Source organism: Lissotriton vulgaris, chromosome 8 (genome assembly GCF_964263255.1).
Source record: "Lissotriton vulgaris chromosome 8, aLisVul1.2, whole genome shotgun sequence".
In the NCBI taxonomy this organism is placed as follows: domain Eukaryota; kingdom Metazoa; phylum Chordata; class Amphibia; order Caudata; family Salamandridae; genus Lissotriton; species Lissotriton vulgaris.
In genome coordinates this window covers 1,192,785,287-1,192,804,945 of record NC_141696.1, presented here as the reverse complement: position 1 = coordinate 1,192,804,945, position 19,659 = coordinate 1,192,785,287, and the positions used below count along the sequence as shown (strand labels likewise).

General features: G+C 46.4%; 1 protein-coding gene across 1 annotated transcript in view; it reads left to right on the top strand.

Moving 5' to 3' along the window:
* Positions 1-19,659, top strand: part of FREM2 (FRAS1 related extracellular matrix 2) — a 639,092-nt gene that overhangs the window by 532,142 nt on the left and 87,291 nt on the right. The window lies entirely within an intron of this gene.

The window sequence follows — 19,659 nt, the reverse complement described above, 5'->3', positions numbered from 1 at the left end:
GAAATACCAACGAAAACCTTTGAAACTCCACTCTGATAACCTACGCTTTGAAGTTAATACCTTGAAGCTGGAGGAAGAATTTGCTAAAAGACTGGAGCAGCATAATCAGATAATTTACTCTCTTTGGCAACTTATCTATGTGAAATGTCTGGGGGAATGTTAAATAGATTCAAAGCATATTCCAAACATGAGTACATCTTTGGCACGTGTGCAAGTAGGAAACCCACCTTCTATTCAAAGTGCAGCCGGAATAAAGCCTTCCCTTTAATCATTTACACGTACAAACTCGACCATGCATTTTCTAGAAAGGTAATCATTCTTTAGAACATCAGTCTAGAGCGCATGGCATTAACATTCACATTTTTGATTGAGGAAAGAAGTTTTTGCTTCACCATTCATGTTGTTGAGGATGGTTTTTTAAAGCATTGACACTATTGGCCACATGCATCAACCTATTTAGGAAGTGCAAACGGTGCGAATCGGTAAATTCGGCCGTTTGCGATTCCTAAATAAGTTTTTGGGGTGCATCAAACATTTTTGGGAAAATCGCTATTTTTAGCGAATTCCAAAAATGCGATTGCTTTTAAGGAATCGCAAATTTGCGATTCCTTAAAAGCAATGCATGATTGCTTTTTAAATTGCGAATTCCCAATTAGGGGGTGCAAACCTCGTGGTAATTTGCGAAAAAGTTTTAAAATGCTCAATATTGCATTTTAAACACTGTAATGTTACAGACACACATGTCCTTAGGACATGTGTGTGTGTGTAACATGCACTTAAAAATGCATTTCAGGGGTGCAGGGGGGGGGTCATTTGGACCCCCCCCTGCACCCATGGAATGCATTAACATTTTGCGAATCGCAAATAGAAATTCGCAAAATGTCAATGCCTTCCCATTGATTCCTATGGGCCTTTTGGCCCATAGGAATCAATGGGAATTGCGAAATCGCAATTTAGAATTCGCATAATCTTTGCGATTCGGTAAAAATTGCGATTTTCACCGAATCGCAAAAATTATGGGAATAAATTGATGCATCCCATTTTGTGATTCCTTATTTGCGATTCCCTAAAAATCGCAAATAAGGAATCGCAAAACCATACAATGATGCATGTGGCCATATACCCACAGACTTACAGCTTGGTTTGGATTGGTTTCAGTGCAGTAAAATAAGTTGTTTTTCCACTATCCTTGGTGTTTAGAGGCATACCTGCTAAAAAGGGAAAGTGTTGTATTTTACGTTATATTACAAACTTCGCCAGGAGTCGTTTTTACAACCATTACTTTTTGTGAATTGCTGTGTGGCATGTCTGCAGCAGCACGAGGTGATGTGTTTTGTGCAGGACAAATTGCACTGTGTGTGGTAAATGCTGGCGTGGGACACACACACTTGTGCTATTGTACCTTACCTCACACACTTCCTTCATTGTGCTGTTGTTCCTTGGACAGCTAGGCAGAAAGAGGAACAGTTTCATTAGTCTCTGAGCTTGTGCATGTGATAAACAGGTCTAAAGAGGGTGTTGAGATAATCCCCATGGGCAGGTCCAGTTAACATCTCATCTTGTCCTTGTGTCTGCCCTGCTCCTTTGCCTCTAGTCCCATGGTGTTGGCCACAAGTACCAATGAAAGCACTGTCCAGGTTCAAGGTGTCAGGCATTCTACCCTCCTATATAGGGACATACTGCATCCTCACTATGTTCCCTACCGGGAATATACCTTTAGATAATGAATTGTTCTTTGCAAATGAGAAAAGGCTCCTCATTTAATTCCATGGTGAATCTACTGGTGGAGATCGCTGGCAATGCATTTTGCAGAGTCTATAAGATAGGGTCTACAAGACATCCACGGGGTCGTTTGAGCGGAAGAGTATAGTTTCTATATGTTATTTTTTATCTCCCACAATACACCGATCAGGTTAATTCCACAGTGGCAACCAAGTTTCTTCCCAAAATGAGTCCTGGCTCATGGTTTGATGGATGTGCCAAGCACAACTCCTTCAGAGATTTGAAAAGCTGTGAGAGTGCAAGGCAACAATATTTAAAACAGCAATGCAGTTAAGAGAAGATAAAGTATAAGCAGAGGTTTTCACTGGAAACCATAAAAATTAGAAACATTAAAAATAAGAGTTAAAAGGTAAAAACTAGGTTCAAGCATTTCCAATATTTGCGATTGTGGCCACCCAATAAATGGCTATCAAAGACCCAATGTTAACCTTCAAAGCTGTTTCTGAGCCCAAAAAAGCTGTGATATCTTCAGGTAGACAGAACAGAATCAGGAGAGCTCTCACTCAAGAGTGAAATCTTGAAAACAAATGTTTATGCAGGAAAAGGTACCCGATCTGCGGTCACCTCATGCTCCTGTATCTTATTCAATGTCTATCTTTGCAAATTGTATACACCCCATAAAGTTCCAGTGCTTAAGGCTGAGTTACAATATGTAACAATATGCGGTATAAAAAAATGGTAACCCACTGATGACTGGCTAAGACTCAATTATAAACAAAATGTCCCTTAGGTCTAATCAGGTCGACATGTTTCACGCCTGTGTGGTCCCTAGTGGAGTCTTTGGCGTTTTGTCAGGGCAGTGGGTGTTTTTTATCTTGAAAAAATAATGCTGGTACAGTGGGTTTGGGAAAGACACACACAATACACCTTGTAATATTTCCCTGATTCAGGTATGTGGTCAGGGAGGCTCTGCACCCTATCGGTATCGACCACCTTAGTATGTGAATACAATCTCAAGTATTGTTCAGGGCGGCCACCATGGTGGTGGGAGAGGCTCAAGAGGTTACATTGACCTCCTGGGATTACGCATTGATACCAGCCCATAGCCTAATTCGCCACTCATCACCTCTATTTCACACGAAAATTACAAAAAAGGAACACACCCTCCTCATTGACAGCAGGGTTTACTGTTCCTTTTTACCTGTTTTTCACTATACCGTATGGACCCAAGAATAAATATATTGGCAGGTACCAGCACAGTATTTTTAACCTACTTGCACCAATCCCCACGCACCCACACTCACCACTGCGGCGTTTCTCCGAAAAGATCTCCGCCAAAGAGCCCTCTCGTGGGGCCCATGGGGGACTGCAGCACAACCCCACGAGGGGCAAACAGCCTATGATGAAGCATGACACCCGTAAGAGTGTGTGAGGGCAACTCTCCAAATAGGAGGAATTCCCCTCTCTCCTGTATCTAACCTTTAACCCCTTACTTTAGATAGGTACCTCTTCACCAGTACCTCAAGCTGTTGATTGGGCTGGCATTCTGTATTAGGAACAGTGACCCTCCAGTGATATACACATCAATGACACTTACCAATTACTGGCCGCACCCGGTTGCTGGTGAATTGCTGAGGACCCTGGGGGTGCTCCTCAGAGACAACTTGTGGCTGCGGGCTGACTGCCCGGGGCAACCCTGTTCACTAGCACCGGTGTGGAGGCCTCGGCACAGTCCTGCCTTGGGAGGAGGCCAGCAGCAAAAAGCTCTGCTCGCCTGGAATGGCAGGGGTTCACAGCAGAGAGTTCAGTGGGTTTGCCGCTCATGGCAACTGTGCACCACATAGACCGACTCCCCCGGGAGCCATCGGCATCCGGTGAGTAGGGTTTGGAACCCAACTGGGCCTGCGCCTGTGAGTTGCCTGTGACGTGGACAGTGGGCCAGAAGATTGCCTCTGGGTGGCCTGAGGCACTGTATTAGCCGATGCTGCAGAGGAGACTGAGCAGTCTACGCCTGGGGGCACAGTCATCCCCTAGCAGCGGGCGTGAGAGACCATAACAAGGGCATATCCTGCGCTCGCGATTTATGAAAGGCTGTACTGAAAGTGAGCGTGAGGCATAACACCAAGAAACAATGCCCTTGCTCCTCCTGAGCCCGCATAGGAGGCATATGCTGCACTTCTACGACGGTGCTGGCCTGGTGGACTGGGCTAAACCAACCTAATGGGTATGCAGCATCATTATGATAATGGCAACATGGGGGACCTGACAGTACCTGCAGCGAGGAGACAGTGGATGTGCTGGGGCCACTGCCAGGGTCACTCCTACTGAACAGCCTGCACTGTTGATTTCTGAGTACACTCTGCTGTACCGACGGCTGCGGTGCGGACTATGCACAGACCACAAACCTGCCCTGTCAGGACCCTCAGAGCCTGGAGGGTGCCTTTCGCCTAGACAATTAGAATACAGGAGTGGGAGTAGAGTGCTTGTACGAGGCCCTGGAGATCGGGACTGCAGTTGCTGGCTGAGGGCGGCAGATCCCAACTGTCCGATTCTTCTGTGTACCCATGAAAATTGTGGGTGAATAGGAAGCATCACTGCATAATGAGATGAGACAGCGCTGACTGATGCAGGTCCACATGTGAACAGATGAGACAAATATACGCAGATAGAGACTGGTAAAAGAGCGCCATCAACAATATGAAAAGACAAGGGGGTGAAGCCGGCTCCAGCCAATGAAATTTATGGATGCACTCGCCTAGCGCCCAATCCACAGATGCACCAATTCAGGGACCCACAGCTGCGAAACTCCTAGCAGCGTTGTAGGGCTCTCATGTTTCACTGGAAGGAAAGATGGCCAAAATGCCTATGGACAGAAACCAACTGCATCAGGATCTGCATAAGTGGAGAGGCTGAATGTAGCACTATGCATGTGGAGGAGCGCATGGAAGACTTGGAGGGCCGGTCGCAGCAAAATAATCTCTGCTTTGCCGGATTTCCAGAATGGGTAGAGGGCCGCTCAGCAGAACTCTTTCGGGAACAATAGATAACTAAGACTCTTCGCCCCATGCAGATGTCTCATTTCTTACAGTAGAGATGGCCTACAGGGCGTTGGCGCCGGCACTGCGCCATGGAGGTCCGCTGCAAGCCCTGATTGCTTGTTTTGTACCACAACTGCATGGCTACCATGCAACATATACACTCACACAGGCCTCCCACTATGAGGACAAACATATTTTTATTTATCCCGATTACACTCGCAGGGTTCAGACTATGCACAATAACTTTATGTCAGTGAAAAGGAGACTGAGAGACCATAATATCAAGTACAGCCTGCTGTTCCCTGCTAAACTGTGCATCCAACACAACAGCCAAGTGCACTTTTATGAGTCCCCAAAAAAGGTGACAGACTGGTTGGAAACACGAAGATGGAACAATCCTGTTGCAGTTTGGTGTTCGACCCATACTTGAAGGACACCATTGGAGCCCCCGGAAAGTAGGGGGGATACAGTTATGAAACACAATCTTGGTTGTCCAAATGACACTTTGAGATCGGTGGCCCCGTGATCACTGAATCAGGGTGCTTTCTCGCAGATTCAGCTAGTACCCGATACTCTGAGCGACAGCACTGATGCTATCTAGACTGCTAAGCTGCTGGGGATGCCTGGTGCGATACCATTGGGAAGGATATATCTTTACCCCCTTGTCGATGGTGACCTCCCTCCTGATGTCTGAGGTGCTGCATAGACCAGAGGCGCCTTATTGTGAATGGTGCTACAAATACGGAACTGTAACATTGACTTTTTATATTTGATAGTATTGGGTAACACCAGAAATTGCTCTCTCTGGGATGGGGTTGGGCACTGGGGGGTAGTCTGTCTGCTCGATGCTAGTTGCTGGAAGTGTGTGAGATTTGTTGGGTTTGACAGTTCCGTGGCTGGAGGTGTCTGGGACCCTGTCATCCTTTGGCCACCTGAGTGCGTGTTTAGGGCTTGTGGATCAGAGGTGCCACGGCTGCTTGGCCTGTATAACATTTACTGCTTACTACGTGCCATAGTGGATTAAAGGGAGAGGGGGAGAGGAGTTGTGAAGCAGTGATCAGTACCTTCTGGCCATAATTTGTGCTGGGGGAGGTACTGTATTTTTTGCATGTGGGTGAGTGGTGGCATGGAATGGCTGTGGTGTTGTTGATCACGGTTTTAGATGTTTTCGTTCAGGGAAGACTGCTCTTGACGCTCCTATACCAAGGGCACTCCCGCTCGTGCCGTTAAGGTTCAGTGGGAGGGCCATGTGCAATGGCTTGCTAAGTCAAGCCGGGTATGGGAGGTTTACAAGATCATGGGGAATGTTGGGGGGATGTACAATCCTGCATAATGCCATAAGATTCTATTGTACCTTAAGTGCTATGGGATATCAATTGTCTTTCTGCAGGAGGCCCGCCTGTGGGTGACTATATCACTGCACTCCCCTGGAGATGGAGGGGTCAAATATATGCCGCCTCGTATTCTGGCTTTGCCAGAGGGACCCTTATATAGTCGGCTCTCAGTGTCCCTTTCCAAAAACTGTGTGTGTGCGCATGCGGACCATGACGGGTGATACGTTATCCTGCATGGTACCCTGGATGCACACGACTTCTGCCTAGTTAATGTATACGTCCTCAATATTGATAGTGGGATCTTTTATGGGAAGGTCTTGACAGTGACACAGGGGTTTTTACCAGCAAAAGTAGTGGTTGCTGGGGGCTGTAATTGTGTTCTGGACAGGGACATGGATAGATCCCCTCATGTCAAGGCACTAAGCTTCATCTTACTGATGCCCTGAAACAAATGATGAGGGTAGTGGTTTTGGTGAACGTTTCGAGGGCTCAATACCCGCGGAAGCATACATATTCCTGTTACATAGCTGCAGGGTATACCCACAGCAGACGGGGCTATTTCCTTATACAAGCAGAGGCTACACACAGGGAATCAAATACAACCTACTTGGCCAGATATATTTCAGACCACTCACCTCTGCTTTTGACTTACTTTCGAACCAGGCGGGCAACCCCTGGTCCCACTGTAGAAAATGTGGGCTGAGTCCCTCACTCACCTGGTCTACAGGGAAGGGATAGTAGACACCCTAATTGACCATTTTACCCTTATCTGGGCGAGTACCCAATACAGAATGACAGAGTGGGATGCTATGAATGTGGTACTTGGGGGTGTTGGCATTGCGACCTACGCAGGGATTAGGCACACACTGGAGAGGGACTTAACACTGCAGGACAGTAAGCTAGCAGCCTTTGAGAGTGCATTGTCACATGACCCGATGGTTCGTTTCACATGGGGAGACGGTAAAAAACAAGTGTTTTCACTTTGGACACACACGTTTTACCCATAGGCACCAGGTAAGAAAGGCAGGTTATTAGCTAGAATGGTCCAGCGGGAATGCCACACTGACCCCGTACTGGGGTTCAGGGACACAATGGGATGAGAGGTTTCCACACAACAAGCTATCAGATACCCTGGTACACCATTTACAGGGAATGTATGAGTCACCCGGTGCTACCACAGTTTCCAAGGTGACGGCCTATCTTGATCTGCTGCCATTGCCACTGCTGGAGGATCCAGAACGGGCAGAGCTGGAGAGTCCTCTCACCAAACTAGAGATCTTGCAGACCATAGACTCCCTTCAAACAGCGATGGCCCTAGGTTGGGATAGATTGTCAGCAGAACTCTACTGAATACTACTGGAGACAATGGCAGACAGATTACTTCCGGTATATCAGAAGGCCCTGGAACGAGGAGTGCTCCCTAACTCCATGCGAGAGGCGCTGATTGTGCTTCTACCCAAACTGGGATAGGACGCTTTAGACGTGTCCTCCTACCGTCTTCAGTCCCTATTGAATGTGGAACATGAAAATAATGGCACATATCTAGATGAGCTGTCTACTCTATCTCCTCACCGAAATTGGTTCATCCTGACCAGTCTGCATTTATTTCCCGCAGGAACACTATGGGCAACCTGCAAAGGCTAGCTCATGTCCTCCATACTGCCTGTCTAGCACAAGACCAATATGCTCTTGCCTTCCTTGATATAGAAAAGGCATTAGACTAGCTGAGAATGTGTATGGCTAGTCCTGGAAAAGGCGGGGCTGGGTCAGATTAAAGAGGGGAACCAGATAGAGCTGCCCTCTATCCCTCTTACTGTTCACCATAGCAAAGGAGCCAGTGGCGTGTAGGTTGCGTAGTGTTGCATAGTTGGGGATACAGGTGGGAAAGGTGGGTTTCTGTGTAGCAGTAGAACGCCTGCATCGCAACCACATGACTTGAGACTGGTGTGCAGATTATGGGAGCGAGAGGTGCAGGTGGAGATAACCAGAGTGCCATTTGCCCCGGAACTGCAAGTGTGGTGCCATCAATCCTTCCCACAAATTGCCACACCCACAGGATTCCGTAAAGAGTGGAGCACGGGAGGGGAAGTTTCAAAGTAATTTCCTGTTTTGTGCAATTTTATATTATGCCTTACCTGGACTTAATGACAGTCGAAGTTTCACAATCTCTATGATTTAATGTACAGGTCCTGTAAAGTTGCTTCTGAAGTAATAGTGAATGATGTTGAAATGTCAACAAAAGCCTATGTAAAAAGATGAGTAGACAGGGCTCCATCTTTTCTGTGTTTAGCTGTTGGATCCACCTCCGGGTATCTGAAACATTGGCTCTGAAGAGCGTTTGTTTAGAGCGACATCTTAGTTCAGCTCTCAACATCTGCTTGCAGTTTCTGTCTCTAATGAAAGTTCAGGCTTGCCCTACCCTCTCTCTCAGTCTTGGCAGACCAATGTAACCTTTATCCCACAGATCCTCAGCACTCTAAAAATCGTATCACCTGAAATTATCAATTCAATCACAAGTTGATTTATTACAGGGTCCCATAACAATCACAAACCAGGGATTATCATATTTCGGTCAACAATCCCATATATATTATTGAGTGGATCCTTCAGAGCACATACTTTTACAATGCCCATTTGTATGGGTTGCTTCCTGCCATTACTGTTCCTTAGGGCAGATACCATGACTGGTTGTATATTTACCCATTTCTATGGTTTGCTCCCTACTGCACCTTAATAGACTCGTTAAAGTAAGTACTATGGCAGGTGGTATAATCCCCTCAGTATCGGTTGCTCCCTGTGGCACATGAGTGGATGCCTCAGGCATATTCTATGACTGCTTCTTTCTTGCACGCGCATGAAGCAAGATGTCCAGCTGCACATATTACGTTTGGGCTCCCGTGTCCTCCAACATCTTGTGCCCAGACATACGAAATGACCCTCTGAAACTAACTAAAGTGTGAAGGGGCAATACAGGCCCCTAAAAGCTTTTTGTGTCACCGGTGTGGCTTCGGCTCATAAGGCAGTCTCCCGCTCAGACTCAAGAGAAAAAAGCATGGTACCGACGGTGGCGATAATGAATTGACATAAGTGTCAGGCGCAGCAGAAGGTACCGTGCTCAATCCGGGCCAGAAGTCCTGGAATGGGCAGAGAGTTCATTGGGGCTGAGGCTGCGGTGGATATACAGTGGGACCTGCCTGAAGTGGAAGCCTAGCTCCTATCAGGTGATGCCAGAACAGCTAGTGAATATGCTGGAGCGGCGACCCTCATCAGAATTGTGGAGTCACCCGCTTGTATGCCAACTCTGGAAAGACAGGGTTGAGAGGGGAGCCTGAGAGATAACTAACGCAGACAGAGTATATAATAATAATAATAATAAAGGAATTTCTAAAGCGCCTGGTGACGCCATCACGGCGTGTCCCCGCGCTGTGGAGTAAGAGTCAGAAAGGAGGAGGATCAACTATCCCTCCATAGCAAACAGATGTGTTTTCAACAGTTTCCGGAACATGGTTTCATTGTTGGCCAGTCTGATCCCAAGTGGAAGGCTATTCCACTGGGTGGTAGCCAGCACCCGAAAGGAGCGGCCTCCCATCCTGGCCTTTCTAACACGAGGAACTGTCAGGAGACCCATACCCGCCGAGCGAAGTGCTCTTTGGGGACGATAGGGGATGGCCAGATCCTTCAGATACCCTGGCGCTTCTGCAGAGGTTATCCTATAGCAGAAAAGGAGGGCTTTAAAAAGGATTCTTTTCTTTACAGGTAGCCAATGAAGGGCAGCCAAAGTAGGCTTGGATGCTGTTCTTTTAGGGAGTCTGAGGGCTAACCGGGCCGCCGTATTTTGCAGCACTTGCAGTCTCCTCAAGTTCTTCTCCGTAGTGCCTAATAGCAGCACATTCGCATAATCCATGCGAGAGGTGACCAGAGCTTGGATCATAATGCGTCTGGCCTCCAGAGGCAGTAGGTCCAGAGTGCGATTCAGGGTCTTCATAACCCCAAAGCATTTCCCCATATATGACTATGAAGTGCATTGAAGAGGTTTGCAACTCCGGAGAGAAGACCCATCAAGAGTGGCCCGGAGGCCAGGAGGCATGAGGGAATACAGAGGAGATTGCGGACGATCCTCCACCTCTCCCACTTTGGTATAGTGGTGATCACCACTGGCCTCAATTGAGTAGTGAAGAGTGGGGCTGGAGCTAGAGGAACATACAACAAACTTGGACTCCGTTCAAAATCATAGGGTAGTGGCTTGCGACAAGACCCCTCTGCATATTATAATACTGGGTGGAGATTTACCTTGTGGCATTATTCTGTTTAAAAACAGAGGCCCGGAACATGTCCCCGAAGAAGGAGAAGAGGAATTATGCCCCCAAAAGGAGGACCTCTGACTCCGTATAGGCAGGACCTAGCATAGGTTAGTTGGGAGACTGGCATCCCGGAGCTGATGAATTAAAGCTTGCCGGGCAATCCTGAGGTGCCTAGAACCCATCACATGTTCACTATTGTGGATTAGGCATAGTGCAGGGAAGCACAGAGTAGCATATTATTGAGGGAAGTTAGCTCTTAGTGTCCCATGGTCACAAGATAGTATGGTGAGATGACAGGTAGTTTGTTATAGCGGTGTTTACCCAGCCAGTGTGAAAGTGTGAGGGTTTCATTGGTTACAAGCTTATTGGCTGAAGAGACCAAATAACACACTGGTAGATGTTTCTGATGTAGACAAAAAAGGCACATGACGCTGAATTCTGGGAGAGTTATCTAATAGGCAGTCCTGTATTGCTCCCTCTGGATCAGCTGCAAAGTACAAATTGACTAATATATGGTGCAGCGCACAACGTCTTTATTAAAAATAGTCACCTGGAACATGCGGGCATTGAATAGTTTTGTCAATGGGTATAGGGCACACATTTACCTGCATTGAGATGGAGTTGAACTGGTGCTTCTGTTCCCAATGGAGCAGGCTCAACACTTATTTGCATTTGTCTGGGTCCAAACTGAGATGGCATGGTGTACAAAATAACGATGACCTGGAATGCGGGCCGAGTAATTAACAGTGGCTGATATTATTTCAACCATTCCAGCCTTTATTTTTTCATAGACGTAAGTAGAACCTATGGAATGAATGGAAAGCTGTAGGGTATATTGACGAAACAAAAGAGGCATCTCAGACACCTCCAGAAGCTGGAAGCATATGACCCACCACAAACAGGAAAAACGTTTGAGCAAAACGGGGAGCAGAACTGACGTGGCAGGCACTAGACAAGTTCACAGATACAGAATATAGAAGTTGCATAGAGAGGGAGACAGATCTGGAAGGCTACTGTCCTGGCTACTAAGAGAGAACCCACTGCTGCTCGTATTAACCCTAAGAAGAACAGTGGCACACCGGCAGTAACACAAACTAGAATTAATAAGGCCCCGGCATCATACTTAGCAACGCCGTACCAAAACCTGCTAAGCGCTAACCAGAGAGTGGGGCAGATTTCCTGAATAGAATTAGACTTCCAAAATTGACAGTGGAACAATTGCAGGACCTGGAGAGTGAACTTCAGCAAGGGTAGATCTTATGGCTGTATGGGAGCTGCCCACAAGAAAAACTCCTGTGACTGATGGTTTCCAGCCAGAGTTTTATAAAGCGGTTGTGGGCATACTACTTGATAGGCTCCTCTGGTTACACCTGCAGGCTAGACAGATAGGAAGTGTTAGATTTTGGGGTATCTAGTTGGCACAGGTTAGTACTTGTGACAAATAGGGACCTTTGCCTCTAGTCAGAGTAAAGGGGTACACTCCTAAAATAACCCCTGCTCACCCCCTTGGCAGCTTGGCACGAGCAGACAGGCTTATCTCAGAGGCAGTGTGTAAAGCATTTGTGACCACATACAGTAACCCAGTGACAACACTACAAATGGACACCACACAAGGTTTATGTCAAAAATAAGTATTCTTTATATAGACTAAGACCATTAAACGACAGGACTCCACATTACTATACTTAAAAATGGTAGCTTTAGCTTAGTTCAGTTTAGTTATTAAGATGCAACACTTTGCGTCAATGTACCTTACGATGCGTTGCGCTTCCATAAAAAGTAATGTTGCAGCGATGGAAATGCGACAAAGTTCTGGTGCAAAGAAATAAAGAGGTGAAGATCTTCCAGATGCTGCACGCTTCTCCGATGATGCGAGAAGTCTTGGCTCGATGGGTCAACTGCAGCTGCGACACCCATGTTCAGCGATGCGATGGCAACAGCTTCAACTGCGACACTCTTCTCCGACGTTTGCAAGAAGTTTCGGCATGATGCGACAACTACAGCGGAGACATCCTTGTTCAGAAATGAGACAGCAGCAGCTCCAACAGCGGCGCGCTTCTCCTGGGATGCGAGGCGCTTTTCTCGATGCGGTGCAATACGACTGCTACAGCGGCAATAACCTTGTTCAGAGATGTGACTGCAGCAGCAGCGACGGCGACACGCTTCCTCTTCGTTGCGAGACGCTTCTCTCGATGCGGTGCAATACGACAGCTCCAGCAGCGACACCCTTGTTCAGAGATGCGACGGCAGCAGCTCCAGCGGCGACTCCCTTGTTTAGAGATGTGATGGCAGCAGCAGCGACGGTAACACGCTCCTTCCTCGTTGAGTCGCTCTTCCAGCTCCATGCGACACGCAGTCCCTCAGAAGGCCCAAAATAGCAGCAGGCACTTCCAAAGAACTCTGGGGAGCTGGGATTTGAAGTCTGTTGTCCCTGGGTCTTCAGCAGGAGGCAAGCTCTTTAGCAAGCCCTTGAAGATCCTTCACAAGTTGAAAGTAAAGCACACAAAGTTCTTTCTCCTCTCTTTGGCAGTCAGGCAACCACTGCAGGCCAATCCCCTAAGCAGCACTTCAGCTTACGAATAGTCTATCCTCAGTTTCTTCAGGTTCATTCTCCTCAGCAGAGGTTTCTTCTTGTAGTCCAAAAGTGATCTAATTTCTTGGGATCAGGGTCCCAATATTTATACCCCAAAAGTTTCTGTCCTCTGATGGCAGAGGGGCCTTTGCCCAGTCCAAACCAGTTCTGGAGCACTCTGTTGACATTACTCCTTCTTTCTTTCTTTTCACAGTGCAGGGCAGAAACATCAGACGCCCCACAGGAGTTGGAGCCAGCATTGTGGAGGGACAGCACAGCCCAGGAGCACTTTGTTGACATGATTCCTTCTCTCCTTTCACAGTGCAGGGCAGAGACATCAGGCGCACCACAGGAGGTGGAGCCAGCACTGTGGGGGCAGGCACAGTCCTATTCAGGTCCCAGGTGCAACTCCTCCCACCCATCGAGATGCAGATCTCTCTAATCACCACTGGGCTGACTCATTCTGTCTCCTGGAATCCCCCAGCCCTGTTATTCAAATTCCAGACAAGGAATACACAATCTAGCAGAGGCAGGCTTTGGATAATTAGACAAGAAAATACCTACTTTTCTAAAAGTGGTATTTTCAAACACATATTTTATCATTCTGAGTTCAGGCATACTGAACTTGAATTTCTACCATGTTCCCTGAGTCAGTTAGGATTATAACAATTTAATAATCTAACTGCCCATTCTGGCCTATAGAGAACAGGTAGCCTTGCAATAGTGAAAAACGAAAATGGCTGTAATTCACTATTAGGACATGCCACACACACCAGGGCATGTCCTACTTTATACTTAAAATGCACCCTGCCCATGGGCCTACCATAGGGGTGTCTGATATGAAGAAAAGGGAAGGTTTAGGGACTGGAAAGTGGGTGCACTTGCCCAGTCATCATGACATTCCCAGACTGCACGCAGGCTCTGCAATGGCAGACCTTAGACACACTTTTACAAGCTGCTTCTGTGGGTGGCACAACCAGTGCTGCAAGCCCACCAGCAGCATTGGGTTTACAAGCCCTGGGCACTCCTGGCGCACTGTACTAGGGTCTGACAGATAAACCAAATAAGCCAATCATGGAATCTCTAATCCATACATCAATTTACAATAGTGAGAGCATATGCACTTTAGCACTGATCAGCAGTGGTAAAGTGCCCAGAGTCATAAAACAGCCAACAACAGGTCAGAAAACATAGAAGAGGAAGGCAAAAAGTTCAGGGATGACCCTGCAAAAAGGCCAAGTCCAACAGTAAGCTTTCCAAATCCCATGAGAGAAGCCAGTCATGAAACCAAAACCGTACAAGGATTAGCGAGATCCAGGCTCATATAGACTGTCTTTCATGTAAAATGTGGACACAAAAGTGCCCTCTGAAACACTAGTATACAGGTTAAGACAGGTCATGGGGACTCTTAATCTAGGAGGACCAGTGTGGCTTCCTCCCTGGAGATAGCACACTGATGAATCTTAGATGTCAACCATGTGTTACGTATGACAGCAACAACAAGGAGGAGAGCGCCTTAATAGAATTAGATATCAACAAGGCATTCAATACCCTAGCCTGGGACTATACTTTCAAGCTCCTGGGATGGATGGGTTTGGGTGTAATTTTCTGCCATGGGTATGCTTATTATATCAGTAACCTATGGCCAGTGTTCCATTGGGGGAGGGGGGATGGTGTCTACAAGTTAGAGTATCATGAGGGGCACTAGACAGGCATGCCCTTTATCACCACTATTATTCGCTCTAGAAGTGTAACCCTTGGGATTTTGGCTTAGGTCAACAATATGGCCACGGGGTATACAATTAGGTGAAGTAACACATACGGTGTCCATGTATGCCAATGATACTTTATTGTATTTAAATTGTCCCAGATTCAGCATCTCATCTTCTCCATTAACTTGATAAGTTTGGGACTTCTACGGTCCTCTGTATTAACAGTAATACGACAATCTTGTTCCGGCTGAAGGGCCTCATGGACCAAGCACAGGAGGAGCTCCTGGCACTGGATCTGTGCTGGGAAGCTGACAGGTTCCGTTGTTTGGGATTATTGGTGGCACATACCCAAGAGTCACAATATGCTTATAATATATGTAGAGTCCTATAGGGCTGGGAAACATCCATGCACTTCTGGAACACCGCTTACGTTGAGGCAGGTTGGCGCTGGTGAAAATGGTCCTGCTTTAGGGAGCAGTGGAAGAAGGAACCTTACCATTCAGCGTAATGCGGAGTAAATCAATCTCCTCAGGGGTACCCCATGTGGTGCGACAAGTAATGATCACCTGGGACACGGCAGTCCAAAGGATACTAAAAATACCTCCCTTTTGAAGATCATTACAGATCTGGTAGCTACTGCCCTTTATACAAATATCGACCACATTGTCGTAATTAGCCTGGAGGGACAACTGTTGTCAGACAAGGAGGATTTGTTGCCAGGGGGGAAGTTTATAACTTTCCAAGAAGCTCAGAACACTTTTGGAGTGGCCCGGGGCAGTTCCTGCAGTTCGTTAAATAGAACCGAACAGCCAGGGAGTTATGGCTTGGGTTCCCGGACACCCCAGATACATCCATTGCACTGGACCAATATTAGAAATGGATCAGAGTAGATGGCTTGTTGCCCGTCTCTACAATGCCCTGAAAATGGACAGACAGCTGACTCTGCTACCGGCTAGACAGTCCTGTAATGAAGATTTGCAGGACCCTGTAACTAACTTGGAGAACACATGTGCATAGGTAAAAAGAGGGGGAGATGATTAATGCCATATTTCAACTAGCAAATTTTAATTTACTACATCCCACATATTTGACACTTTTAAGCATACACAGAAGGTGCATAAACAGACCACCAAACTGCCCTAAAGGCTTAGACTCAGACCCCATATTTATAAATATAATGTGAACATATCAGGCAATAACAGATTATTGAAGAGGTTGTGCAGCCCTTGCACACTGTAACTGAAATAAAATCAGAGGTGCTGGACGGGATGTGTGCCGAGCATCCTACCAAAACCTAAAACAGGAAAATGCAACTAACATTGGCAACACTAAGATTACTGTTGACTAAGTGCGCATAGCAATCTGTTTGGGATCTAGTAGAAAGCCACTAAGAATTACCGGGAAATGGACATGAAGGAATTGGCCCTGGTGGAAGAGATAAGAATGGGAGACATTAGAACTGATGAGAAGGTGCTGATGATTTTTTGGACTAAGCAGTAATGTTGTTGCACTGTTTTAATACACAGGCAAGAGACAAACAAGGTCTGAAGCCAGTAACTCATAGTATTGGGACTCCAAAGAGGTTCTCAGACATGTGACCGTGGACCCCAGGAAGAATGGGGAGTAGATACATGTGGTCCTCATGGTGCATACTAGAGGGAGCACTTGGAGGAGGGGGGGGGGCGATGTGTGGGGGAAGTGAATTGAAGAGGTCCTTTGGAAGCCTTCTCCTTTGTGAACCTTAAATAAACATATGTTGGGGAGTAGGCAGTAGTGCAGAAGATCACTCCAACTCTCAAGCGAGCTTTTGTCAACCAGGAAGCTTTTTCTTTAAACACAGTGACTGGTTCCTTTAATAAAAATGAGCGGCATTTAAAAAAAAATATTTTATTTAAAGGAGATCAGAGACATGGCCTGCTGATCCTAGGATACCACCGTCCCTGAGATGGCCTCCAGTCGGAGTGAGTCGCAATTAGTGACCTATCTCAGTAATATTCATGAGGAAGGTCTCATGTTCACTCCTCCTGAATTGGAATTTTACGACTCAGTTCATATGTTGCTTCAGAAAATTATTTATCTGTTGCAACAATACTGGTTGCAAATTGCAACCAGTTTGTTGCTACCAGTTAATATTCATCTCGGCCCTAGTGGCCACATTTTAAGTTTTCCTGACATGCTGGGCATTTTCCAGAATGTCAGGGCTGCTTCAGTTTTTATTTTGTAAACACCATTGTTTGCTTGACATTACCAGAAACGGTGGGCGGCAGGAGAATAACCCTCACTCCAGGATGGCGGCAGTAACAACTCAGAATGGTCACCCAAAAAATTAAAATAAGGAAGTTCCTTTTTGTACCATAATTCTTTAATTACCAGTGAAAGTAGGGAGTTTGAATGTTCATCAGTAGAAGCAAACGAAATAAAGAAGTAGGTATTCAAACCGTCATTCATTAATTAATATAGGCAGTATGGCCTTTGAGTAACTAAGCAAGGAGTACACAAAAAAATGCTGGTTTGGATGAAGGTGGAGTTTGTGAAAACGTTAAAGGTACTGTAATTAGGAGGAGCGAAGTTCTGGGATGAGGCAATTCTCAGAGACACAAGTATTTCAGGAGCTCTCCTGAGTTCCCCATAGGCCTGTGTACCTCTAGCTCCAGTTTACCACTGTCGTTGTCAGATCAGTCACTTGTTCCTCTCCACTCTTAAATCTGCTGTGTTGCTTGTTGAAAGAAAGTTAACATGCTTTGCCTGAATGGAGTAAAAACTGAGGGCTGGGTGCCATGGAATCCAGCTCTGTCCTTTTTGAATGGACCTTCAGTCTTGGTTTTTCCACAAAGAACCATACAGGAAGTACACATTTGGGAGTTATATCCAACTCAGAGTAGTCTTTTATTTTTACAATTCAATAATGTGTACAAGGGACAAGGGTATCATATCAGCCTTCCAGTATTACAGTACCGACCACTGAGTAAAGTTAGAATGCTCCCTAGTGATGCCATCTCAATGACAGGATGCCAAGATTCCTCATTAAACACAAGTTGGGGTTTGCTATTTTTTTAGCAAACCTGGAACCTGATTGGGTCCACATTACTGAAACCTGGGGTTAAATGTATCTGGGCCGGACCTAGCAAATGCAATCCCGGCGAATTACAATATCCAGAAAGCAGACCGGGTGGGACGTACGGGCTGAGTCCTTGCCGTTCTATTTAAATCTGATTTTAAATGTCTGATAGAACCAGATTTCAACCTACAAACCTGTGAAGTCCTACATTTCAAACCCATTACCTCAGCCACGTATTTGTTTGGTGGGCTGATGATCTATAGGCCTCCAGGCCCCAGACCTCTGTTCCTCATGGAACTTAAACGCCTGCTAGAACCTTTTTTAGCAGAGAGATGGCCGTCCATCCTGGGTGATTTTAATTTTCACTTAGAAGAGGCGAACAACCAAGACACAAGCACCCTTCTAGAAACCCTTGCTAATTTTGGAATGTCACAATTAATATTAGCCCCCACACATAAGCAGGTCACACTTTGGATGGAATTTTTACTAATGCAAAGTTTGCCCGTAGCAAACACCTGTCCGGGCACCGCTGTGCCGACCTCCTTAATCACTTGTTGGTTAGAGAGCAGAAGTTATTGCTTAACCAGCTTTTTAATGATGTAACTTGCCATTGGTATAGCGTGCAACTTCCACTGGTATGGCATTGTAGAGGTCTTGGTAGTGGGCACTGAGGTTTAGTATCTATAGTTCAACCTTTAATAAGCATTCCGAAAACTTGGAAAAGGTTATCGGAAGCGCAGTGTGCCCTCTGGGTGAATGCTTTCTTTACTCGTACTCATGCGTTTGTCTGCTTATTGCTATAGGAGAATGGCACCTACAAATACCAAAACGGAAAAGTCGGCTTTAAAACCACATGACCAAAGAGGTTCTCTGCCCCCTTCTCTGGGTGGTGATGGCCTGGCTTTCCGTTTGCCGTGCTCCTCCTTTTCCACAGGAGAGCAGCATCTGCCTGGCTTTCTGTATTGCCCGATTTGGCACAAGAGGTTTCAGTGTTGGGATTCTTTAATTTAAGACCTGTGATTGAAATGTGCCACCTCCTTGCCCCACAAAGGAAAGGAGGTCTGAAGTAATGGCTTTTATGCTCAAATCTCGGGTGACAGTGAGTCGAAAACATAGAAGAAATGCATCAACTACAGAAGAAATCCTAAAGCGTCCCGTGAGTGGTGAGCGCGCGCTCGTGTGAAATCTGACAAAAAACAGATGGCACTCTACGCGCCGCTGCTCGTAACCACAAGCCGTAAGTCTTTTCACACGCACGAGCGTGTGAAAAGGCCAGAGCCATTCCAAGAGGTCGTTTTCCTAGAGAAGCGCACCCGCTGCTCTAGGCTCGACCTAAAAAGGATCTGGATAGTACGGATTGTAAGAACTACCGCCCAATCTCTCTGCTTCCTATCCCAGCAAAGATCTTGGAAATGCACCTTAATACCCACTTGATGCATACAGCGTAAATGCAACACTGGTTTGATGAAACACTATAAGACAGAGACTGCTCTAATTTCAGCCACGGACTGTATTAGGCGTCGAGTTGATGAGGGACAAGGGACAAGGGGTAGGGCTGATACTCCTGGACCTATCATCAGCATTTCATACCATCTCCCCCACCCTGTTGCTGAATAGCCTCCAAGACCTTGGCATTTCTTATCAAGCGTTAGCGCTCTTGTCCTCTTTTCTCAAGGATAAATCCCAAAGGTGAAGCTTCAGCATTTCTAGTCAGAGGCCTTCTTCCAGCCCTGTGGTGTGCCGCAGGGCTCATCTCCGAGACCTATGCTCTTTAATCTTTATGTAGCACCCTTAGCAGCAATAATCCATTCTTTTGGAATGGAGTGAGTGTCATATGCAGATGTCACTCAGATCATGGTGTCAATCCCCCAAAAATCATTCTCAATAGCAGAGAATGTCTCTAGCTGCATGACCAAAGTGGC